Consider the following 27608-nt stretch of genomic DNA (forward strand, 5'->3'; position numbering starts at 1 on the left):
AGACGGCCAAAAAAACGGCCGGGTAGCTGAAACAATAATGTAACTTAACAGAAAGATACGGTAATAAAAAATAAAACGTATATATATATATATATATATATATATATATATATATATATATATATATATATATATATATATATATATATAATTCCATTTATATTTTCCAAATTGAATATTACAACATAGAAAAAAAAGAAGAAGTATCTTGTTAAGAATTCGAGGCTGTAGTCTGCATGTATCTTTTTAATTCCCGGATAACGCTGGGTATGCCTGCTAGCAAACTATAAATATAATCTGAACCAGTAAAAGGTGACTAGATCAAATGTATGCGAAACTATAATGATTTTAGTAAGTTATTATGGTAATCGTTGTTATTGTATTAGGGATTCGTATACGATGCATACTAATTATCGATTGGCGAATGGGGAGGCTTCTTCCTGATTTGGCTAATTTATTTCCTGCTTGTACCAATCAAGTTGGAAGAATATTTCATTTCCTGTATCGATTCAATTATAATCTGACCTTCATCTGACGAAGCAATCCTATAATGCTTCACTTTCATCGCCCACCCAATTCGGTTAGTCGTGGGGTTGTCGTGGTAGTCTCTTTTTGGAATGCGGGTGACGTAACGGATATCGATACAGAATCGGCAGACCAAGTTCGAATTTCGACTGATGTTATTTATGTTCATTTCAGACAGACGTCCAGCTGCAATCAGATTAGGTTGTCTGAAGATATCGGCTTCCTGGCCTAAAACGCACCAAACATTTATGTTATTGTTTTATTTTTTTCCTTTTTCCTTTGCAAAACTCAATCAGCTTCTCCAAAGCCAAAAACAAAAACATTTTTGCTACAAAACAACCAAAGCAAACCAAACCAAACACCATGAATAAATATTTGAAGATATAAAGAACTTACTCTCATCACAAAATATATTCATGACTGTATATGCCTTACACGATTATCGAATAAAGCAAAAGTGGCGCCCTAAATCCCCTAAGAAGCCACCTACGATAAACAAGTAACACCTCTCGGTGTGCAAGATATATTATATTGATGTATCACTGCGCCTGGTTTCTCGCCACATTCCACGTCACATTCCAACATGCAACGACTTCAAAACTAATCCTGCTCTAAATTAACACCAGAATCAATTAATAATAATGAGCATATCACTTGAAAAAATTTAATTAAGGAAAAGATAATGAGAACACACTGAAGATAAAATTCCTCCACAAACCCTTATTTGTAAAAGAATGTCAAAAGGCTGTCCGCCCATACTGCGGCGCGTTTAGAAAAGGTAATTTAAATGCATCCAGAAACATCTGAATTTATTTTGAGACAATAGAGCTAAGGCTCGGTTAACTACCTGATAAGAAAAAATATACATATCGAAAAACTATATATATATATGTGTGTGTGTGTGTGTGTGTGTGTGTGTGTGTGTGTGTGTGTGTGTCTGTCTGTCTGTCTGTCTGTCTGTCTGTGTATGTCTGTGTGTGTCTGTGTGTGTGTCTGTGTGTGTGCATATAGCAATTCATACACAGCTAGCATCTGTATGAAATATGATGGAAAACCACACCGCATTCAAATTAAATATCTAACAAAGAATAGTACACAGTTTTACAAAAAAAGAAATGATGTGCTTAAGACTTTAGCGGACAATTTATTATCGATTTCTGCTTCAAAACATCAAAGCAAAATGTTTTAGTTCAAAAAATAAAAACATTAAATATCTCAAATTCAGCTCTAAAAATTCAAAACTCAAAAGTAAAAACCAATGAATTCATGAATTCCTTTTCAAAAATGCATTAGTTGGTACCGATGATTTGCCTTATGGATTTTTAATAAATGTCATTCGAGGACGTATTTTATCTGTGTGTTTATATATATATATATATATATATATATATATATATATATATATATATATATATATATATATATATATATGGGGTTCCTTCAATAAGTTTTCAGACTTTTTTTTAATTGTCGTAGACTCTTGACTCTTGAAAATTCAGTATGCTATTGTTATTTATCTTATGAGATGACTAATTTTTGCCATTTCAGGTTCAAATTAACAGCTATAGAAGGAATTGGAATACACCTTACTTATGCTTTATTGTTATGAATAGTTAATCCTCAAAAATGCAAACTGGGGGTGAGGATATTTTGAATAACGATATGCTTTTTTTTTACATTTTCACCCCAAACAAGGCACATTGCAACTTTGGTGTAGGGGGCTACTATCAGGGGAAACATCTACTGGGGTACTATGTAGGGATTAGGGCAGCGAGATGTTGGTTCACGTTGCACTTGAACTTATGCATGTCAGTACAGTTGGGGAAGCAGTAGAAAGATCTTTTACATCTAGGGATCTCTACAGTGTGGGGGTGGGATTTTGCAGTTTGTCGGGTCTGTCGAGGGTGTTCACGTCGTGGGGGCACAAGTGCTTGCAGTTCTTCAGAGCATTCACCATTATAATACTTGTAGAACAGGCAGAGGGATGCAACGTTTCGACGATGGGACAGAGGCTGAAGCTTAGATGCCAGTTTAGGGCCTATCAGATTTGCGACTCTCTTGTGAACCCTGTCAAGGAGGGAGAGACTAGTAGCCGATGCACCAGCCCAAATATGACAGCAATACTCCATACATGGGCGAATAATGGCCTTATAGAGGTACACGATACTTTCGGGTGTTAGAAGTTTTCTAGCACGGTAGAGAGAGCCCACCTTCCTCGCAGCGGCCCTGGCAATGCCCTCGATGTAATTGTTCCAACTCATGTTTCCTGTGAACGTTAGGCCAAGGAGCTTGAGAGACGTACTCTCAGATAAAGAGTCGTTGGCCATTGCTATAGGTGGTAGAGAAGGTTTCTTGTAATTATTGAATGAAACCAGTTTTGTCTTGGCGGCATTGAACGTGACCATCCATTTTTGTCCACATTCCACTACTGATTGGAGGTCATCCTCTAGTGTTTCTGCCATTACTTTAGATATGTGTTCATTTGTTTTCCTGTCGTGCCTGCTATAGAGTGTGGTGGCATCAGCATATATACCCATCTCAGAGGCAATTTTGTCGGGGAGGTCATTTATGAATATCAGGAACAGCAGAGGTCCAAGGATAGATCCCTGGGGCACTCCCGCATTTATATCATATTGTTTAGATGTACGACCGTCGAGGACAACCTGGATTTTTCTCTTATCTAAGAAGGATTTAATTATGTTAAGTATTCTACCAGTGATACCGTAAGATCTAATCTTCCTGAGGAGACCCTCATGCCATACCCTGTCAAAAGCCTTAGATATATCTAGAGCTACCGCTCTGCCCTCTCCCGCTTTGTCCAGTGAATGGTATATGCGTTCAGAGATTACAGTGAGGATGTCTGCCGTGGAACGGGCTTGTCTAAATCCATATTGTTGGTCGGTCAGAATTTAGCATCTGTAAGGTGCTGGACTAGAGCATGGTTAATTAAGGTCTCAAGTGGCAAAAAGTGGGAGAAGGCTAATAGGACGATAATTTAATGGGTCAGTTCTTTCGCCAGAATTCTTGAATACTGGTACCATAGAAGCAGTTTTCCAACAGCCCGGAAAGCAAGATTCATTAAGGCATTTGTTGTAGAGTTTGGAGAGAACTGGAGCTACTTCGGCTGAGCACTTTTTTAATAGCACAGCTGGGATGAGGTCGGGTCCACATGCTTTGGAAGTGTCAAGGTTTTTTATGATAGCATGCACCTGAGCAGGGGTGATTATCAGATCGTCTAGCGTGGCGTCTGTCCGCATAGGAAATTGAGGTAGGGGGTGGTTTAGAGGGTCCAGTGTGGAGTTTGAGACAAACCGACTGGCAAGCATGTTAGCCTTCTCGGTTGCTGAGCAAAGAACCTCGTGATTGTTGGTTAGTGGGGGAATTGTTGATTGCCCATTATTTACTACACAGTTGTAGATTTTCCAGAAGTCACGTGTTCCTAGTTTTTGTGCTTCGATGCGTTTTTTAGTGGTTTTCGTAAATTCCCTCTTAGCTATCGCTATTTCTTTCTTAACGTTACTTCTAGCTTCTATGTACTTCTGTCTGTTTGAACTGGACTTATGTCGGTTAAACTTGCGGAATGCATGCTGCCTTTGAGCAATGGCAGTTGCGCAAGTCGAAGTAAACCATTGGGGAGAGTGGGGCTCGCTATAGAATTTCCGCATGGGAACATGCGCTTCGATTGCAGTTTTGAACCATTCAGTGGTCTCGGTTGCACACAGGAAGAGAAAAAATATTTCCCCATGGAGCGTCTCTGATAAGATCTCTGATGGCTTTCCAGCCCGCCTTTTTATAATATCTCGTTGTTTTGAGCACTGGCTCTTCGGTTTTGGGTCTAGAGTTTAGGGCGATTTCAACCATTATCACCGCATGATCAGCGTTCCCAAGTGGGCTGTCGGCTTTCGATACACAATCATCAGGAACTGTGGTCAAAAACAGATCTAATAGTGATGCGTGTTGTTCTTCCTGATCAGGGAAACGGGTTGGAAAAGTAACAATTTGCGATAGGGAGTGAGATACAGAGAAGCTATGGGTTGCGCTGCCTGCTGCATCTGTGTAAGTAGAGAATCCAAGCCAGGTTTGTGATGGACATTAAAGTCGCCAAATACATGTACTTGGGCGCTAGTGTCGAAGGAGAGTGCTGTGTCTATGCTGTCAGATACTTTGTTTATTATGGTGCAGTCTTGGGTCGAGGGAGAGCGGTAGAGAAAGTAAAAGTAGCTAATGTTGTGTTGCATGATTAGTCTAAAGCACATAAAGGCTTGATCATCCGTTTCTATAAAATTCTGTTTTAAAAATATCACAGAACCGTATGGAATGCTTCAGACTGCTTTTGGGCAATCTTGTATGAATATCGCCATTTAAAATGAATTCGAAAAGAAACCTTTAATGTATTTCTATAACAAGATGTTTTTTTTCTTTTCTTTTTCTATAACGATTTGTCATTTTTTCTTTTTCTTAACTTTCCAATTTGAGATCTTTTTTTTAATTATTTATTGCTTAAAGTTCACTGATTTAGGCATTACTTTATATATATATGAATATCATTGCAAACACTATCGAAGCATAATTTTGTCCTATCATTTTACAAAGTATATATGTATATTTATATATACATATGTATATGTGTGGGTATAAGATAATAATATAGTTGATATAGTTCACAGAAACGTTCACATTTCATTCCCGAAATAAAATCGTCAGGTTACATGCGTGAACGTAGTGTTTGCGATTGTTTTTATAAGTAATAAATAATTATTTAAACGCAATTGTAAACCATACATCTACGCAATTGGCCTAATGAGTTCTTCGTGCATTAAATATGAACATTTCTGTTCAGCTCACTTGCCATAATATACTTTTATACAACTACTAAACATGACTTATGCATTAAACAATGTTTAAAGAAATACTTACGGGGTTCTCTACAGCACATTCGAAGAAACTTGCACATGTATTCTTACAAGATTCAATTAGTGCAATATTTACAACGGTCAGACTTTCAGAAACGACTAAATGACGCTGTATGGTTTTAGGATACTGCAAGAAATGACAATGAGTTTATTCACAAGTTGATCCTGAAAGATGAGATTTATTTACATATGAATGTGTATGTCAATAAGCAGAATAGAGGATTCAAGGACATGATGATTAATGCCAAGTTTATGCGCGTCCAGTGCAGCTGGTTAATGTCACAGATGGTGTTGAGTAACCTCATAAAGGGTTATTGAGCCCTTCTTCTTTGAAGATACCAATGAAAATGCTGTGACTGTAACTGTTGAGAGACATAGAGATATGCTAGCGATTTTTTTTTCAGCTTTCATTAGCAAACATGCCAGGGTATTGGTGACAACTGCACATACAGCTAGAGCCACAATGCAGTTGTTAACTGTGATATTATAGGATCGAAAAATCTTTCGAAATTCCGATTGTGAATGGTCTCTACGTTCACCTGATTTGACAAAACCAGACTTTTGGCTTTGGGGATATCTTAAAGACAAAGTGTATGCAAATAAGCCTAGAACCATCCAAGAACATAAGGCAAACATACGCAAGAAATTATTTCCTTACAACCTCCGATGCTAAGAACTGTCATGAAGAATAGCTTAGAAAGAGCTCGATTTTGGGAAGCCGAGAATGGAGACTACTTAAGAGACATTACACTTCGTAATTAAGTTAGAACAAATTTTCACAGTCTAAACTGTGTAATAAAAAAGGAATTAATTAAATGCAGTCATTTAAGAAAAGGTTGTTTCATTTTAAAACTGTAAAGCGACTTATGGGTCACTTTATTTTTCTCTCGTTTTCGCTCCTCCCTCTCTCTCTCTCTCTCTCTCTCTCTCTCTCTCTCTCTCTCTCTCTCTCTGTCTCCCTCTGTCTCTGTCTCTCGCTCGCTCTCTCTCTCTCACACACACACACACACACACACACATATATATATATATATATATATATATATATATATATATATATATATATATACGCACTATTGAATTACAGGGGGTGATTTTGCTTGATGCGACTAAATATTATGCAATGGCTTGGTACAAACCTATCATTAGCTTATAATGTTAATTATGCCACGTACTACTAAGTGTATGCCTTACCCGGAAATTTTAAGCAAATAACTTCACCCCCAGACAAATATGTAACATCTTACAGATAGTGTCAATTCTACCGAAATAAATGTGTTGTATATAATTAGATATATATTTTTAATGTTATGATTTTATATTTAAGTTGTTGTTATATAATTTCCAATAAATTATTTGTATTTAAAACCTAAAAGAAAAGATTCATAATATTGATTAAAAAGATTGGAGTTATCCCCCTTTTATTCTTTTTTTCTTAATAATTTCAACTAATTTCTACTTAAAAAAAAGAAGGCTTTACAACATTCTACCAATAATTTTCAATTCAAAACTCATATGTGCATGGTAGAGGATCATCTGTAAATCTCTCTGAAACAACTATTAATAAAAGGAATATATCACATTTATCTCTATTACACTATCTGTCTATTTATATGTAACCTGAGAGTTCTGGAACAGAATGAGGAATAAAATATGAGCTATTGAATAACACTATTCTTAGAGACTCTTATGTTGCGCATAATTTCAGCTACCATGTGCGAGAGAAAGATGAGGACTGCAACTGTATAAATACGACCAGTTGCTTCTGTCGACGAAGTAGATGCACTTTGGTGGTTTAAAAGCATGATTACAAAATATGAGTATTTTACCTTTACTTTTTATATTCTGCATATAAATAATAGTTATTTTTATGCGTTTTTTTTTAAATATCAACCTCAATGGGCCATTTAATATGGACCACACGTAAAAGTAATAAAAAGGTTTATGGCTCCCGGCTTTTAAATTGTTAGTTGACTAGCGTCGTTAATAAAAATATAATTAGTTTCTCTTAACGTTTTGCAGTTAAGAGTTGGTAGAAGGTTTTAATTTCACTAATTTGTAAAGATTTCGTTGGGGGGGGGGGGTAACCAAATTTCTTTGACCACTAACATTAAGTTATGGTAATGTCTTAAACCCACATATAATTGTCAAAAAAAGTAGAACGCTTTCTCTAACAGAAAACATTGATTTGAGGATTTGTAAAAAAAAAAACATTCCAATAATAAAAAAAAAGACTTTGATTTGATTTTGTGTAATACAAATAAAAGTTTCCAATTATAAAATGCAGTTAGATTTTCTTATATGTTAACAATTACAAAATGGTGAAAATAAAGTATTATTTGCACCCCTAAAACACATCCGACATAAAATATGAGTAATTATTTCGTTTTTATATTATTATTTTTTTATAAACAATTTTTACGATTTCTATGCCGGAATCCGTAAAGAAAAAGTAGATTTTTCTCTTTAAAAAATAATAGCTGTTATATATACGATTATTTCGTTTTAATAAAGATCATTTAGGCAGAAAGACATGTCGCTCATTGTTTATCCGTAAGGCAATCAACAAAAGTGTTCTCTCCTGGGACATTTCCTATGAATTCTTAATGGTATTCTGCCACTGTGTCAAGATTTATGACATTTTGTAATGGCGAATCGGCTACATTTTAATTGCTAAACATGCCGATTAATTACGTGTGATTTTGGCTGAGTTTTACTGGTTGTACACTTTGCAATATCGGCATTGTTATTGTCCTTTACGGTGTAAACTTGTCGTTTATGCTGAATCACAGTTTATAATCGTGATGCCTCCGTTCAGTCTTGAAAGATAAATGCTACCCCCCCCCGTAGGGACAGTTGCGCGTGTAATTGTGAGGCAAGGGCTGCGCAGTCACAACCACACCTCTCCTGAATCGGCACATTTGAGTCCAGTGGCAAGGAAAAGTCCAGGACGACTGGAAACAATGCTGAGATAAGCGGAGAGCACATACAGCACAAGTTTCCATAGATGGTAGTGCCAAGTAGTCACCCATTTAGTACTGACCAGGTCCAACGTTGCTTAACTTCAATGATCCAGCGGGAACCGATGTGTCAACCTGATTATGCCGTACAGTCTATAATATTAATCTTAAAAATGACATCTATTAACTTTATTTATTTTTTTTTTTTTTTGCTTAATAATTAATATGCGACATAATCACATTGACACTCCGGTTCCCTTAGATAACGTAAGTTATATCACTTTTAGCCTGGCCAGTATAAACTGAGTGACCGATTGGGAATACCAGATGCTGTATACGCTTTTCGTTTAGCTTGGCATTATTTACAGCCGTCCTGGATTTTTCTTTTTCTAGAGCTGTTCCGATTTAGAAAAGGTGTGGTTAGAGATTGAGCAAACTTTGCTTCACGATTAGACACGCAATCACCCTTACAGTAGGTATCCATTTTCCTCCAAAACAAAAAATATGTTATATATATAAATGAGATTCGTTGGTTCACCCTTTCAGCTCGGTTTAAATTGTTTGAATCAGGAAACAACTCTTTGCTTCCTCTTTCTTGCTCTCTCCCTATCCCCCCCGTCCCCTCTCTCTCTCTCTCTCTCTCTCTCTTCTAGTTTTCTATTTAAAAGGTCATTCATGAGGAAAATGAAGTTTTCACATTCATAGTGTGTTAAAAGTAATTTTCGGCTTAAATTTTCTTTTCTTTACTTCATGAATTAGATTTTTAATTAATATATTTACATATCTTTTTTTTATAAAGGAGTCACTATTTATCAAGGTCCGGAGGCCACTTGAGGATAAGGGTTAATGGGATTATAGCGTAGTAATCAGATAGACACAAATCACAGTCTGGAGTATCGATTATGCTAATTATTAATTTTTTGATGGTGTAAAATTTCCTCACTAAGCTTTACGTTTTTTTGTTGACGATCGATCTCAGATACAATTATATGAAAAAATGAAACCGCTTCAAAAATGAATCAAGTCAATATTTATAAAATATTTGTTTATAACCTAAATATTAAATATAGTTACTTTAAATGATTGAATTTTTCTATTTAATTTAATAATAAACATTTTGATGATGTTTGTTTCTTGCGAAGATGACCGTGATCATGTAGTATGTCTGTGGGTTCGGGAATGGCTCGTCAGTCTGATCTGATCATTTAAATATCTCATGTAGGTAGGGTACCTGTGGAATTATTTTGTATCAAAAGTTGCTGCCTGTTCTTTTTCTTTTTTTTAATAGTTCGTTTCCTCTCGCGTTTTCTAGATGAATATTCATTTTTACAAAATCGATCGTTGATCTAAAATTCAACTTCTCTAATGATGGACTCTTTCTAATGTATAATCATTCACGATATTAGTTTGAATATGTTGGGTTTTCCACCATTCTGAATAAGTAATGCGTTTGCTGTTGGTCATATTTATCTAAAGTAAAATGAGATATCGTCATGGTCAGTCATAGGAAGTGCGAGCACAAATGTTTTATCTTCCATCTTTGAGAAGTGAGTGATTTACTACCAATCGCCTGAAGCGACCCAACCGGGGGAATGTTGACAGGGCCACTAAGACAATTTCTGCACAGGCAGAATTCACTCTCTTCTTGTACATTTACTTTTTTCCCAACCTTCGGGCCTTGTGCCAAATCTTTCTGCGCAAGGAAAAAGTAAGTATCGCTGTTTTACGAGCCATCGATTCAGAATAAGTTGCTACGCTGCGCTGATTTTTTTTATCTCTCAGTAATGTTTCCATTTCTTGAGAGTCCTTTTTACGTGAGTATTTTTGGACCACTTTCTTTTACGGGAGAGAAATAGTAAAACATGCGAGAGAGATCGATACTCTTTTAGCTGATTAATTAACTATCGTATTAAAGATAAATGGTCGGGCACGATAAACAGAGACCTTAGAGGGGAATTTCACTCTTTGCGATTATCAAGGATTTCCTTTCGGTTATTACAATGTTATTGACGATTTGTCTAGCGCAACATACCATAATTCGTTTTTTGACAGTAATCGTCATGTCAACTGACGTCTCCTTGTTTTTATTCTACTGTTACTTATTGAATCTCGTAGGGCACCTTCAGGTCTCTCTTAGTGCTATATCGCACGTTTATTTCGAAAACTTCGGGTCACTTCCACTTGCATTTAGTTTGGCTCTTGTCAAGATTAACACGATGTTATTTAAGCATTGTTCGATATAGGGTCATTCAATATGTAGTATCTCATCTTCCGACCATTCCATTCATATGCATGTAAACGTGTGTATCATTCTCTTCAACAAGACGCAAGACAAAATATTCAAATCGTATATGTACTTAACTTTAAAATCATATTACTGCTGAGTAACGTGGGAGCGTGACCCACAAAAAAGAGCAGTACATTATCATAACAGAAAGTCGTAAAATGATCTTCAGAGCAATTGTCGGTCGTACCGGTTATACGAATAGTAATCACGTGGTCGACAACCGATCTCGCACGCTCTCATCGCCAACGTTCAGACTCGATGATGGATATGAAAGGAGATTTAGGGCAAAGGCGCTGGGTAAAACTTCTGGTCGATCAATCAATCAATCCAGTGACCAATCGATTAAGGCAAATTCAATTCACTTCAACAAGACGCACGGCCAAATGTTTTTCTTCCGTATCGAAAAACTCGCCGACTCTATTTTTCTATACACATCTTTACACGTTCATGTATATATGTATGTTTGTGTCCATGTATTTTTATGTGTATGTTTGTGTCCATGTATTTTTATGTGCGTTTTTATGTATATGTGTGTGTTTATGCATATGTGTGTGCGTTTGTGTCCATGTATTTTTATGTGTGTGTTTGTGTCCATGTATTTTTATGTGTGTGTGTGTTTATGTATATGTGTGTGTTTATGTATATGTGTGTGCGTTTGTGTCCATGTATTTTTATGTGTGTGTTTATGTATATGTGTGTGTTTATGTATATGTGTGTGCGTTTGTGTCCATGTATTTTTTATGTGTGTGTTTGTGTCCATGTATTTTTATGTGTGTGTTTATGTATATGTGCGTGTTTATGTATATGTGTGTGCGTTTGTGTCCATGTATTTTTATGAACGTCCTCACTCTTCTTTATTCTTTTTTTGGAAGAGACGGTGAAGCTAATAATGTTAATCTCTCGAAAATAGTATCAAATGTCCAATCTACCTCAGTTCAATTCACTTTAATATAGAACTGCTGACTTTGAAAAACAACGCATGCAATGGTAAATATCTAGATATTTATTCATTATTTGTCTGGAAGTTCCGTCATAATAGTGCTAGTTGTTTCTTAATTTAAAAAAATTAGGTTTCGCTAGATAATATTTTCCGTGTAAGAAATTTTTTATAGAATATAAACATTTTTTCGGAATGCGCTTATTGCCAAAAATAGCTCAAGTTTATGTTCATGGAAGGCTGTGAATAATTTTTTCAACAGCGTATACTTGTATATATATAGGTCCCTGTGTTTTTATAAAAATGTATATTTGAAGGTATTTATCTCTTATATTGTCCAAATTATTTCAAATAATAAGCTAAATGAAGTTATGTTTCCGGCTTCAGAACATACATGCTGGTTGGTTACATTCCGATGACCAAAAGAATCAATCAGTTTACAAACGTAATTTTTAGGGAGGGATATTTTCTCTGATTATTATCTTTAAAATAAGTTTTTCATGTTTTTGACTTCCTGTTCTTAAACAACTTTCTTCCTTTTTCTTTTGTTTTGGAACACTGCAACGATATTTACTGATATTTAATCGCCTCTGACGAGCAGCCAAATAGACTAAATACAATGGTTTTGTCTATGGGTTACGAAAGTAAGGTTTTTGCATATGTTTATATATTTGTATAGGAACAAAACCTTCCTTAACTAATAAAACAATCATTATAAATTTTGGAATAGAGTGTTAAGGCGTAAGAGGTTACAATGTTATATGAAAATTAATTTAGTTCCATAGCCTACAAAAATCGTGCACAAGGATTGTTTGGCCTTCATAAAGTCCTAGTTGTTGGCTGTTGATAAACTTTACTCCGTAATTATCCCCGCCATAATCAAGGTTTCAGACGGTATAGCATTGACACGGCCATATTCTACCGACTATACAAAAGTAAAGAAGTGTTGAAATTTAGACCGGATGTTGCTACTAATAGTTCATTTTCGTCTTATTTGTACAACTGAGTCTTCAGACAGTTTTCTATTCAATGAGTCACCATGTTTTCCACTAAAAATGCATATAATTATTTTGGCGATTCCTCAATTAACAAACTAATTCTTAAGATGTAAGGTCCCTTTAAGAGCATCTAAGATCAAAGTTGTCTATTAAATGATCATCATGGTGGGGTGAGGCATAAGATAAAATGAAATTTAAAACACGATTAAGTAAATATAGGTAGACATGAGTTTATTTGTCAGTTCAGTCAAGAGAAGCATCAATAGAAAGAGGGGTTATAAACGCTCTTTATAGTTAGGCATTTCGAAGCGTAATGTTTCTCATCAGAAGAGAAGGGGGGCTATGGTAACAAATATAAGGAAATGCAGCGTCTGTCTTAGGACACATAATAGTGGAAATGTAGAATAAACTTGAAAATAAAAATAAAACACAAAAGGAAAATAAGTACAAAACATAAGAATAAAAAACAATATATATATATATATATATATATATATATATATATATATATATATATATATGGGGGGTAGGGTATTATGTGGTGTCTTTTGGGATGTCGACTTGTTAGGCGAGTCATGAAACTGACGTGACTAGAGAATGTCTGCGTCCCAAAATTCATAATGATCGGTTAATTAGTTTAGCAGTGAATAGTGTACATACAAATACATGAGCATATACACCTAAAATATTTGACTTTATATAAACGTACACATGTTATTGAAAAATCAATCAGAAAATGTAACATGAAGATGAAAACTTGCAACAGGATTCGAATTGGCGAGAATTTAATATTTCCAGCTTTGCTACGTGTACAAACAGTTTTAGCAATGTTGAATTAATGCCATAATGTATATTTCTTTCGCAAATCTATCTATTTTATTTTGATAACGATTTCTGCTCTTTTTGTTTTTAGTTTCGTATCTCTTTCCAATGGCAGTATTTATGAACATTTTTATGGATAAAGAAATCCGATATATTTTTATTATGAGAAATTCAATGAAAATAGACACATATTAAGACCAGATTTTGTTTTACAGTTTTATATTTAATATTAATAAAACTGATGGCTTGGAAAATTAAAGATGAATAAAATGTCAAAGAATCATACGAATTCCCGGTTAGATTCGAAACTGTGGCCCAAAGGGATAACTTCGGTATTTACAGCTTTACTATAAATAATTATTAAATCCGCCTCCGTCATAAACGATTGAAAATAACTTAACTGCGAGAGTCTGTATGTGTTATCGGGTATTTAACTCATATAGTCAACTTAAAAGCATGACATACTGGCTTATAGTAAGAGAGAAAACTATTTTTCTCTTTTTTATTACTTTTTTTTTCATTTTACATGAGTCGTTTTATCCTGGGGATAACATTGGATCTCAATATGAGATACATAAATAATAAATAAATACATAAATATTCGAATATTCCATTAAAATTCTCCTTTACCTCTCAACCACTGAGTTAGTAAAGAAATTGGGAACATAATTTTCTTCTCCTTAATTGACCATTTAAATATGTTGTACTATATCTTTCTCATGGTCTTTTTGTTTTCCCGGCTTAGTTTGGTAATGTATCCAACTTCGTGCTGTTACTTAATGTAATATCTCTTGGAGAAGGTGCACCATTCCTCGTAAAAGCCAGTATTGGTTAGTTATACCGAAGAGAACTTGTTGAGTATTTAGTCAGTTGTAAAGAAAAGTATCCTCATGTCAGGTTGTCCTGGCAATTCCATGTACAGAGAGACCTAAGACACTCGAGAAAAATGTCAGTAGGCATTCAAGTTCTCTCCATATAAATGTATGTGTGTTTGTGTTTGTTTTAATAATTGGGTTTTTAACAAATTGTATTATAAGAGGAAACTTAGGGGCAAGTTGCGTAATCCTGAGAATGGAGTGGTGGCGCTTCCCTACATCTTAGTGTAGCAGTTAATGTAAAGGGCACTTTCACGTCGTCGATCACTTAGCTTTTAGCTTTAGCTTTATAAAGAATAAAATCAGAAGATAATATCACTAAACCTTGCGTTTAGAATCCTTATTCCAATTTTGCTCAAAAACATTGCATGATGTGTAATTCTAGAAAATGCTTCGGAGTAAAGATTTAAATTGAAAACGGTCTTAGGAAAAAATTGAAATCCAAGAAATATTGTCTCATTATTTGCTGTGACTATGGGATCAAATTTAATGCAAATCTGAAATATTTTAAATTTCAGATGGAATGTTGCGCCCAAATTTTTTCCTTAATAACCCTTTAAAACAATCCAAAGAAAATAGAATTTAGATAATATTTATTAATGAATGTGTAATACCTACTGTTAAACTTTCACAAAATCCAGAAGTATCTGGAATTTCACAAAGGGTTCCCACCCTCTTTTTATCCCCTGAACTACCTTGCATAAAACTAAATTAAGCTTAATATAGCTCACATTAAAAACACTTTCGCCTAGCAGCTGTGTTCTAAAATGCATAATGATCAGTTTATTAGTTTAGGAATTAATCTTATGCATAAAAATATAAACATATACACATACTCAAATTTATATAGAGGGAGATGAAGGAATAAGCTGAATTACAGCATCGAACCACTGCATATATAAACAAAGAGGGGGTGAATATATAGATAGATGCATATCACTAACTTCGATAAACTATAATTTGTACACTAATACTCTGATTGAGCTCAATTTGTGACACATGCCATCTGAAGGTTAATACTTTATGAAATTATATGGATTTTTATTTGTGGACCCCGCTACCTATCAGGCCCGGGACTTATTGTGTGGCGGTATAAGTGAAGCCTTTGAAAATGAACAGTTTGTAAATGTTACTTTACTCATTAAGTTAAATTACTTCATCTTGTTTGCATGTATTTATGCTCTCAATTCTTATTGGCCTAATAGGAAATACACGTGTTAAGGTTAATCAGGACATATTACGCAGATCAATTCTTCGTCTTGTTCTAGTTCTTGTTCTTGCTCTTCTTTTTCTTCTTCTTCTTCTTCTTTTTCTTCTTGCATTATCGTTTTTTTTTTTTTTTTGATGCTCCAAGTTTGATCAGATATCGGATATTTTTGTGCATCCTCTAAACGGTAATGCTGCAAAGATACGATTGCGCTTCGCTGGAAATCAATCGTTGTTTTGTCTACGCCATGTTTTTAGTTCATTGTGTTGACTATCAAGTTTGGGACATTTTATGGTTAGCTTGAAAACCGGTTTTCGTTAGTAAAATAAATAGCAATTTCGAAAGAAGAGGAAGCTGGATGGGGAAGAGGAGAAAGGGTGAAGATGAAGAAGGCGAAGGAAGTAAAAGGAACAGTAGAGAAAGAAGAAGAAGAAGAAGAAGAAGAAGAAGAAGAAGAAGAAGAAGAATGGGGATGATCATAAAGAAAGAGAAAATAAAGAAGGGGAAGTATGAGGCGGGAAAACACGAAGAAAAAGGAGGACTTAAGGAAGAAGAAAATAAATATGAAGAAAATGTAAAAGAAGTAGCTGAAAAAAAAGAAAGAGTAGGAGAAGATAAAAAAATATCAGATGAAGAAGAAGAAAAGCAACAACAACAAGACAATGAGGAGGGTGATAAAGAAGATGAAAAAGGAAAGAATATGAAAATGAGGAAAAGAATACAAAGGAAAAGAATACAAAGGAGTGATGAAGAAAATGAAAAAGAAGAAGAAAAAGAAGGAAGAAGAAGAAAAAGAGGAGGAAGAAAAAGAAAGAAGACAAAGAGGAGGGATGAGGTAAAAGAAGAAAAAGAAAAAAGAAGAAATGTTGTGAACTAAGTGCAGTGCTTAATTCTGAAGCAGATGAAAAAAAATGATCGACTTCTTAAATGGATAGTTAAGCAGCTTGATTGAATTTGTTTATTTTCTTCATTTTTATACTGAAGGTCATAATTCTTATTGATGCTTTCATTTCTGTTTATTTAAACTTATTTTCTTTATTTTATACAAGTTGAGAGGATTGAGTTAAAAGCAAAATTCTAGCTAACTATTGCTGACTTGTAAAATATAATCCCGAGTTACCAAAATCATCTTTTGAAGAAAAAAAGACAGCAATGATAAGCGATATAAAAATATTTTTTAAAAATGTATCATTCATACTATTACGATAAGCAAATAGCTTTGATGTTTTGATGAATGACTACATTAAATGAAAAATAGATGTTCATTCATAAAATGTTTTAAATAAAACTAAACACATTTTAAGCGTAGAATGTTCGGCAATTGTTCACTGATTATCATTTTTATTCGAAATATTGTTAGTTTAGCATTTTGCTGCAACGTTGTAAAGGCATGTCTCCGTTAGATTAGCCAAGTTAAGCAACGTTAAGCTTGGCTAGTATTAAATGAGTGACCGTTTGGGAAAATCGGGCGCTGTATGTTGGTAGGGATACTGAAAACTGCATAAAACATATATAACCCTGAAGATACCTTTTACAAGTACTTCAGTATGGCCTGCTAATACACACACACGTGCTGAGCTAACGAAACAATCGCTCTATATGCAGATTTTTCATTCTCTTAAGCCGAAAAGTTCCCGAGTAAAGTATATGCAATTTGCTTGTTTTTACTTTTTAGGTTTGTTTTTGGTTTGTTCTCTTTTGTTCTGTCTGTCTTTTTTTCGATATATTCAGCGCCATTTTTATAAGAGAATTTTTTTAGTTACTTATTTTATATTTATGGCAGAATCACGTTGACACACCAGTTTCCGACAAGATCACCGAAGTTAAGTAACGTTGAGCTTGGTCAGTATATGATGGATGACAATATGGAAATACCAGGCGCTATATGTAGGAGGACGGCGAAACATTCCTGCAAGACCTGCAATAAACCTAACCACGTTATCTCTCCTGAGCGGGACATACATGTGACTGGGGACTGCTTGTGAACTTGGTATTCCCATGAAAATTCGTCTCATTCATTTTGTGAACCATGTTTTTTGTTGTGCAAATTGAATTGGGCATCAAAAGGAAATCGGTAAGTGTAAATGTTATACAACTATTGTTACATGAAAAGGGTTGTCCCCTTTTCATGTAAGTAAAAAATAAAAAGAGAATTAGTTAAATGAAAATGATATCAGATAAAACGAGGATCGAACCCTGGAGATAAGTTTTAAAAAGCAATAGGTTTTAAATGGAAGGTCCAGTTTAATTGTTAATTCTTTTAAAGTATTTGATAAATATAATTTGTCTTGAAAAACTATTCACATTCTTAGAAAGAATGCATAATAAAAATATCGGTTACAGAATTAACAAGTAGGTTAAATTCTATTTGTAAAATAAAGAAAATGGAAAATGTTATTTGCAAAGTGAGTTACGTAAATTAGGTTAGAGAAGGCATTCAGGTCATGTGTCTGAGAGGCACGTGCTGGCCATGCTGTGACGTCATGGCAGGAATGATTTCTCAATATGGGAAAGAGTTCGAAGTTAGTTAAGGAGGATCGGATCGGATCGGATCAAATCAGTCAGATCAGAGAAGCATAAGAGATCAGACCGATTCTCAGTTAGAGTCAGGGCACCCTCTGGGAAGCGGGAGGCTTAGAAGAAACCATGTAACAACTTTGAACCCCTGAAGTGAAGTAATCATTTCCGACCGGTCGAAGAATAAACTATTATCATGTTTTTTTTTTTTATATAACTTCTGTCTTTCTGTGTTCACCATTACAACGACAAAGGTAACGTGTTTATATTATATGTACAACTGTCAAACGTAAATGCCAAACGCACTATCTCTCGGTCTATCTGACAGTGTATCATAAATCTCCTCTCGTTGAATTACATACTCGGCTCGCCTGTAGTAACCTGTACCCTACCTGTCTGTCTCTTTATATATAAGACTGTCTCTATCTCATAATATGTCTCTCTCTTGTTATATACGCGATATATCTACACACAGCATAAACCTCCAAGACTCTCTACCAAGACACTACTAACATGAACAACAACAAATATATAAGTCGCCATCTAACTAAGAACAGCGTAACCTATTTCTTGGTGATTCGATATTCAATTAACATCATCTTAAGTAATCGATCAAAAACTTAGGATTACTCTAGGTAGACACGTAGTATGACTAGAGCTAGGACAACAGCATATTCTTTTTATTGTTTTGACTCTCAAGTATGTATCTGTTTATATCTTATATGCTTTTATATAGAGATATGTGGTTCTAGGTTGATTAACTGTGTCTAACTGTATCGGATATATACTCGAGAGTCAAAACAATGAAAAAATATTCTGTTGTCACGGCCCTAATTATGACTAATAGGCAGTATTCTGTATTAAAATAAAGTGTGCATAATATGAATAAGATAAAAACATTATTTCTTGATTAATTTTTTAAATAAAATTATCTGAAGTAAAAAGTTAAAAGTTTGGCTAGTGGCGTAGTTTGCAGATAGAAAAGGACAAATATCTACTATAATAAAATGCTTAGCTGGTATCCTTATATGATACGAGGATCGTTTAAAAATTAATACCTTCTATTTTTAGCTAAAACAACTAAAACATCGAAAAGCTACGGAGTAATACCATTAATACGAGCAGCCCTTTGTGTTTCATAATCTATTTTTATATACAGTCACCAAAATTCTCAATATACTTCTGTCAACCTCTTTTGATGTCTCGATCGTAAAAGTCCGAAGCGCGTTTTGTCACACACACCTCTTTCGCAACTCTGCAATCGAAAAACCCATCTCCTAACTATGCTGACACCAACTACATTGGCTTGTTAATGTTCAGAGGGCGCCGGTAAATGTCGATCATGTCAATTTCTTCTGTGTGGAAAAATTCACCGACGCATCTCTACTTCTGACGCACGTTTATGACAATGGTTGCTTTCTTAGAATTTCACTGTCAATATCTACAACAGAAGGATAAAACTTTCAGGTCATTAATGCATGAGTTCATTCATGATGAAAATACAATTTGCAATCCTCTCTCATCCACTGGGGAAATAAAAAATTGGAGGCATTACTTTTTGAACGTCCCTCGTACTTACCAATAATTAAGCTTTAAAGTATTTACTAGACCAACGATTCGGATTTCCCATATCTCTTAATCACATTAGTATCAAATTCTCAAAGACATAAATTTTCTCGCATTTCTACCACGTCTTTCTTCTTATGATGTCATACTCCACCATGAAATTTCACTTCTACTTGGAATATTCGATTCTCTGCTTACGCATAAATTTCCTATTTTAACCTTACTTTTACCTGCTACACTGATATGTTATTTTGAAGTTTTTCTTTTTCCTTGGCTAGTTATCGGGCCAACCATTCCTTCTGGCCCTATTAAAAGGCTATTGTCAGTGCCGATAAACGTTAAAATAACTTTCACACAATCCCATGGAACTTTTGCCATTGAAATTTCATTAGTATACTTTTGTTTCACAATAAAATATCTCACAGAACATACACACACACACATATATATATACATACATATGTATATATATATACATATATATATACATACATATGTATATATATACATATGTATATATATATATATAATCTTACATTCCTCGCCTATCTCTCACAAAAACACTCGTCTAGCCAAAACCATTATTTAAAATCTCCCTCCCTCTCTATTGGCCTAAATCTAAACGTGGATTTCATGAACAGAGCTTCATTCCTAGAACTGACTACCTGTGAAACTCTATTCTGTTGGTCTGCTTTCCAGCTGACTATAATATTGTTGCCTTTAAGCCCAACGTAAACAAGTTCTTATAGACCCGTTCTCTTAGATAATCTAATCATGCTCAATTTCCACTACTAACGATTACTGCACTATTGACTATATGACTACAGTATACCCATTAACCTTTATCGAGTGACCCCCGAGCCTTTATATATAGCGATCCCTTTGTAAAAAATCATGTTAGGGGCAATTCCTTCACTTCACAGCGACCGGCTCCAGCATAATCGCGCTAACACACCGCTCACTGTATCTCCGACATTAAACAACGTTGATTCTGGTCAGTACTAGATTGGTGACCATTCTGGAATAGCAGACACTATGTGCAGGAAAATATCGACTCCTTCCTGCAAGAACTGAAAAAAAATTAACGTCGTCATTTCCCCACATGAGAATATACATACGACCGGGGATCGCTTGTGAAACTTCCTCTGTATGGCACAGCGATCGGTTAGCATACAAATATGTCGAGAATACTGGCGTATACATTTTCATTAAGTATTTACGTAACAAGTAAAAACGAAAAATCGAACTGAAATAGATATAGAAATGATAGAATTACTTGAGAGTGTTTTTAATGTTAGTAATAAAAGATAAAAAGCTCCGAGGATAATCCAGTTTTTATCCGTTGTCCGATCGATTTCAGTTCGGATTATATGCATGAATAAATGTCTGATTTGTTGACCTCGGCTTTTTGGTTAATTTTATCGGAGGGAAGTATTTTCTCTCTCTCATCATTGTCGTAAGCGACGTTATCCTTGTGTTTAACGGCTTACCTATTTAACAGCGTCTGTTCATTCTACATGGACAGATATCTAGTTGGAAAGCTATCGACCCGATTTGAACGTATCATTTGAAAATAGGAAGAATGGACGCTTAACGGTTTATTTACTCATCGATATATTCTTCAACGAAGTCAGTAAACTTATTCCATCTCTTGAAAAACTTCCAGACACTAAGATGTGACAGTAATCCGTTAAAACGATTTTCGTAAACTCACAAATAAATACGAACCGAAGGGGAGATGTATGTCTAGCATTTTACTAAATCTGAGTTAATTAACGTTTACTTCACTTAAACGCTGTTTCTATATATTTTAGTCACACAAAATATATCTTAGTTATGGGATTAAGTTATTTTATTCATCTACTTTCCAGAAGATGACGGTTATCTCACAGGATTAGTGAATCTCTTGACAAAGGCTTCCTTTCTAGGGCAATTGCTCTTGACATATCAAAAGCCTTCGATAAGGTATGGCATAAGGGCCTACTTCATAAGATGTCCAGCTACGGTATAACTGGAAATGTTTTCTCAATTATTAAATCATTTCTTTCTGATAGGCTCATAAGAGTAGTTGTTGGTGAGCAGAAATCAGAGGTCCACAGTATTAATGCTGGAGTCCCTCAGGGGTTCATCCTGGGCCCAGCTCTCTTCCTGATCTACATCAATGATCTCCCAAAACACATACTTAAATCATTCGTTGACACTGATGACACGATCATCTATGGCAACAGAATGACAAAGTTCTCTCTGATTCTCTCTCCTCTGATCTTGAAAGTGTGGTACTGTGGGGGAAAAGGTGGCTGGTTACTTTTAATGCATCTAAAACCAAGCTTCTATCTTTACATCATCAACGCTCTTATACCCAATCTGGCATTAATTGAAATTGATGGCTCTCGTTTAGGGGAGGCTCCATGTTTTGACAAGCTTCTGGGTTTGACCTTTACTTCTGATCTGCAATGGAACACGTACAAGTCTGTTGCCAAGGTCGCTGGAAAAATGGTGGGATCCTTCTACCGCTCCAGAAGATATCTCACTACTGATGCAATTCTCTATCTCTATAAAAACCAAGTACGTCCAAGAATGGAGTACTGCTGCCGCATCTGGGCAGGAGCTGCTAAAAACAGCCTATCCTGCCTTGAGAGAGTACAAAATAGACTTCGTGGCTCAGTGGGATATACCCTTTTCTCTCCCCTGCAACCTCTCTCCCACAGAAGAGACGTTGTGAGCCTGTCTCTGCTTTATCGTTATTTCCATGGCAAGTGCTCGTCTGAAGTCCAATCTCTGGTTCCCCCTCGCCAATCTTTCACGATAAACACCCGTCATTAATTTTTCCACTCTTTATCTGTGCCTAAATCAAAACGTAGATTCCATGAACAAAGTTTCTTTCTTAGAAGTGAACGCCTGTGGAACTCTGTTTCGTCTGCCTGCTTCCCACCTGACTAAACTTGGATGTCTTCAAGTCCAACATAAACAAATTCCTGAATCGCCGCTTAAGTAAGACACTTTATCAAATCTCCAATACTAACGATTACTACGATATTGTCCCATTTATTGTATACGCAATAACCCTTATCCCCGAGTGACTTCCGGGCCTTGATAAGTGGTTACATCCATATAAAAAAGAAGGTTAAACACAAGGTTAGGTGTGTGTTTCAATTAACCCTTTATGACCTGGTTGAACTAATTAGTTCAGTCGTAAATAAATGAATATAAGGGCATAAAGTAGGAATTAATTCAAACACGCATTGTACGTTTTAGTTCAGTATCTGGAGAGATGCCAGATAATTGCAGATTGCAACTGTCCATTTCTTACATTCAGTATGTCGCCATCTTTCTCAGAGTGTGAAGGATTTCGTCTGCTGTCATAAACACACTTTTTTCAAGCACTTTGGATCATAATCAAGTTAAGTTTATGAAATGCAAAAATTCTGAGTAGTATGCATTATTATTCATCGGACTACTGTTCTCATCTTGAGCGTGATTTTCACAACGTTTCGGTCGATATAACCTCCGACCTTCTTCAGGTGTATCTTGTTGAACTTGGGAATGTTTCTGTCGAACTCGGGAATTTGGACGAAATTTCGAGCGGAATCCTTTATTTACTTCACGGGGGTAGCGTGCTCTTATTCCGTCAGCCATGACTAGATAGAGGTCTTAAGTAATTCGCAAATGTATATTTCGGTCGCCCACACTGAGGATTGAACCTTCAAGAGAATATCACTTTTACCATTTATTTTTCCCAGTACAAAAACCACTGCGCCACGGGTCCTTGCAGACAATTCTAGTACGAATTTTAGGAGCCTTAAATCTACTTTTTATTTCTAGTTGTAAATATCACCATTTATTACTAATTATTACTATATATTAATGTATATCTATCTCTTATACTTATTACTTGTATATATTAATGTTTTTACTTATTACTTGTATATATTAATGTTTTTTTTAACTTGTATCTATTGTTTATAATTACTGGTTCCCATATCGCATTAAATTCTATAGTATGTCTACTTAGCAGTTGGTTATTCCCCAGCATGTGTGCTGCTTCTTTAAGTCGTCTTACTCTCCACCGTTCCTCTCTGTCTATAATTTTTACTTCGTCCCATAGTGGTAGATGGTTTCCCTTTTCTTTCCAGATATGGTCAGCTATACCTGACTTTTCAGTCTCTCAACGTACTACGGCTTTTCGATGTTCATCTAACCGTACTTTCAACGGACGACACGTTTCATCTTTGTATAGTTTTCCACATTACATGGGATTTCATATACACAGTTCTAAGTCATGATTTTTTTCTGTAGGGGGCTTGACTCTAACAAGCTGTTTCCGGAGAGTTGAATAACTCTTGAATACTGTCCTGGTATCATATGGATTACATATTCGCTGAAGTTTTTCAGACAAGCCCTTTATATACAGTATACAAACTGTGGTGAGTTTCTGAGTCGTGTCCTTTTGCTTTTGGTCCAGATTTCTTGGAGTTGATGTCATGTTCTCTGGATAGTTGTTTCGGTGGAGGTTTTCTCTTAAACTATCCATCTCCTCTTGATATACACTGATGTTACTATATATTGCTTTTTCTCGGTGTTGTAAGCAACGGACAATGTCTTTGCATTATATGGATGGTGGGAGTTGTAGTTTAGATACTGTCCAGTGAAAGTTGGCTTTCGGTATACACATGACATAAACCCTTGACCTGTGCGAGTTATCAGCACATCTAGGAACGATAATTTATTGTTATTTTCTTTTTTCATTGTGAACTGTATAGTTGGACGGATCGAGTTCACATGGTCTAGTAACGTTTGAACATCTTCCTGATGGGGCATAGTATGAATGTGTCATCTACATATCGCAACCACATTGTTGGTTTTAGTGGTGTTGATCCTAATGCCATTTCCTCAAAGTAATCCATGTATGCATTGGCCAGTACTGGGGTCAACGGTGATCCCATCGCCAGACCTTCTTCTTGCCGATATATATCAGATCCCATCCCGAGGTATGTAGTTTCTACACAGAAGGTCAACATCTCTATTATATTGTCAATTGAGATGCAAGTGCGATCTTTAAGTGGGGCATCCGATGTCAGCTTATCCCGTACCACTCTCAGAGTCTCATCAGTAGGTACTTTCGTGAACAGACTCACTACATCTAGACTCACCATCTGGTTGGAATGAATGGGAGCATTTTTATTATTTCCACGAAGTGAGCTGAGTTCTTGACGTATGATGGAGATTTGCTGATGATTGGGTTGATAATATCTACCAGAAACCGGCTCAACGGATGGCATGCTGAACCTCGAGCACTGACAATGGGTCTTAATGGAATACCGTCTTCGTGAATCTTAGGCCGTATAGGTGTGGTAGCTTGCTGTAATGTTGTACTAGCTGTCTGTATTTCGCAGGTGATATAAGGTCCTTGTTCTTACTGAGGATCTGTAACAGCTTTCTTTCCGTTTTCAGGGTCAGGTTCTTTTTCGCTTTACAGTAGCCACCAGATTCTATTAGATCTGCTAATTTCTTGGAATATTCTGCTCAATCCATTACCACTCTAGCATTGCCTTTGTCAGCTGGTTGTATTATGATATCATCGTCACTGCGCAGGGACTTGATAGCCAATACTTCTTCCTTTGAGAGGTTCGGTTTGGAGGCTTTGAATTCTTAAGTGCTTGTCTCACTTTCCACCTTAGTTCATCTCCTTGTGCTTTGAGTTTATTCAAGACTACCTCCTCTATCGGACCTATCATATCTAAGTATGGAATCCGCTTGATCTTTGTGGTGAAGTTTACACCTTTGTTTAGCACTGATTCCTCAGCTAACGTTTATTTGGTTGACAATGGCTCGTATTGGTGAATCTTACATCCTTAGCTTTTAGATTTTCCAATTTCTTTATTTAGCGAGACTTAACCTCCTTAAATTTTTTCTTGTAGGATATGTCCAGGTATTCTTGGATGCGGGTTTTGTCATCAATCTGAGATATACTCTCCAAGAATGGGGTAAGGTTGTTTGAAATTTCAGTCTGTTATTGATGTTTCTTCAACCAACTGTTGTAGATTCTGTCTCGAACGAGTTCATGCTCTACTCGTTTTACGATCTTTTGTGCCCGTCTGGAGCTGACTGGTAGTTTCAATGTTAAGCCTGGTGGGACTAGTTTAAGATCACGGCATCTGCATAGGAATGTGAGGTGGTTAGTAATCCTTGCCAATTTTTGGTAGAGTTTTTCGATTTGGTTCCATTTTTGTATTTTTTCGGGTCCGTACCGAATTAATATTACGTTTCTGAATTTTTTAGATGAGGATTGGTTATATGTATTATTATTCATCGGACTACTGTTCTCATGTTGAGTGTGATTTTTACAACGCAAGGACCCGTGGCGCAGTGGTTTGAGTACTGGGAAAAATCAATTGTGAAAGTGATTTTCTCCTGAACGTTGAAGGTTGAAGGTTCAGACCGAAATATACATTTGCGAATTACTTAAGACCTCTATCCAGTTTATGGCTGACGGAACAAGAGCACACTACCCCCGTGAAGTAAATAAAGGATTCCGCTCGAAATTTCGTCCAAATTCCCGAGTTCGACAGAAAAATTCCCGACAAGATACACCTGAAGAAGGTCGGAGGTTATATCGACCGAAACGTTGTGAAAATCACACTCAAGATGAGAACAGTAGTCCGATGAATACATATAGCTAATTGTCATCTCAAAAATTCAGAAACGTAATTCTCAGTAGTAGTTTAACTATTGTACTTCATAATTTTTCCAGTTTGAAGACAATCAGAGTATTATTGCCCTTTAAACTAACTAAAATTAACAATAAATATTTTTTTAATCATCTACGTAATCATATCACAAGGGGTTAAAATATTTCTGTGAAGCGAACTAGATTCGAACTTTGTACACCCAGGTTTTCAGTCTGTATATTTAAGGTCCTGTGTTACGTTTGTAAGAAATTACATTTTAATCGTTCCATTTAGCCGTAATCCGTAATTAACTGAACAAGTCACCAATCTCTATGTAGCTATGTATGTAATTATCTTTCCCTCTAATTTTATGTTAATTCAACTATTCTGCAATACTTTTAATGACTTTGTGAGCATTTTTTTACAAAGAAGTCACCACTTATCAAAACCCGGAGGCCACTCGAGGCTAAGAATTTATGAGTGTGCAGTAGTCAATGGAAAATGTCGTAGTAATCCTTAGTAGTGGGAATCAGGTAAAATTGATTACTTAAGGGAATGGTTCATTAAGAACTTGTTTACGTTGGACTTTTAGACAACCATATTGTAATCAGTTGGAATGCAGGAAAACGAAACAAAGTTCTACAGCTGTGCAGTTCTAAAAAAGATGCTTTTTTCACGGAATCTACGTTTAGGTTTAGGCACAGATAAAGAGAGGGGGATAAGTGATAGTGGTTTCAGCTAGACGAGTGTTTTTGGTGAAAGTCAGGCCAGGAGGGGGTCATAGATTTAAGGTCAGGCGAGAACTTGTCATGAAAATAACGATAAAGCAGATACATGCTCGCAACGTCTCTTCTGTGGGAAAGAGGTTGCAGGGAAGAGAAAAGAGCATCCCTACTAGGCTACAAAGTCTATTTTGAACTATTTACATGCAGAATAAGCTGCTTCTTGCAACTCCTGCCAAGATATGGAAACAGTACGTCCATCCTTGGACGTACTTGCTCTATACGGGTAGAGAATTGTATTAGTAGTAAGATACCTACTGGATCGGTGGAACCACCCCACCATTTTTTCGGCAGGCTTGGCAACAGAATTGATGCACACGTTCCATCTCAGATCAGGAGTGCAGACCTAGAAGCTTGTCAAAACATGGAGTCTCCCCAATACGACAGAAATTCATTTCAATTGATGCCAGACTGGAATCAGCGCATTAATGATGGCAATAGAAGATTGATTTTAGATGCATAAAAATTTACCAGTCACATTTTTCCCATTGTACCACGTGCTCAACATACGAGTAGAGAGAATCAGAGAGAACTTGGTCGTTTACGACCTG

This window comes from Euprymna scolopes, chromosome 3, assembly GCF_053919585.1.
Source record: "Euprymna scolopes isolate OS-2025 chromosome 3, ASM5391958v1, whole genome shotgun sequence".
NCBI classification, from domain to species: Eukaryota; Metazoa; Mollusca; class Cephalopoda; order Sepiida; family Sepiolidae; genus Euprymna; species Euprymna scolopes.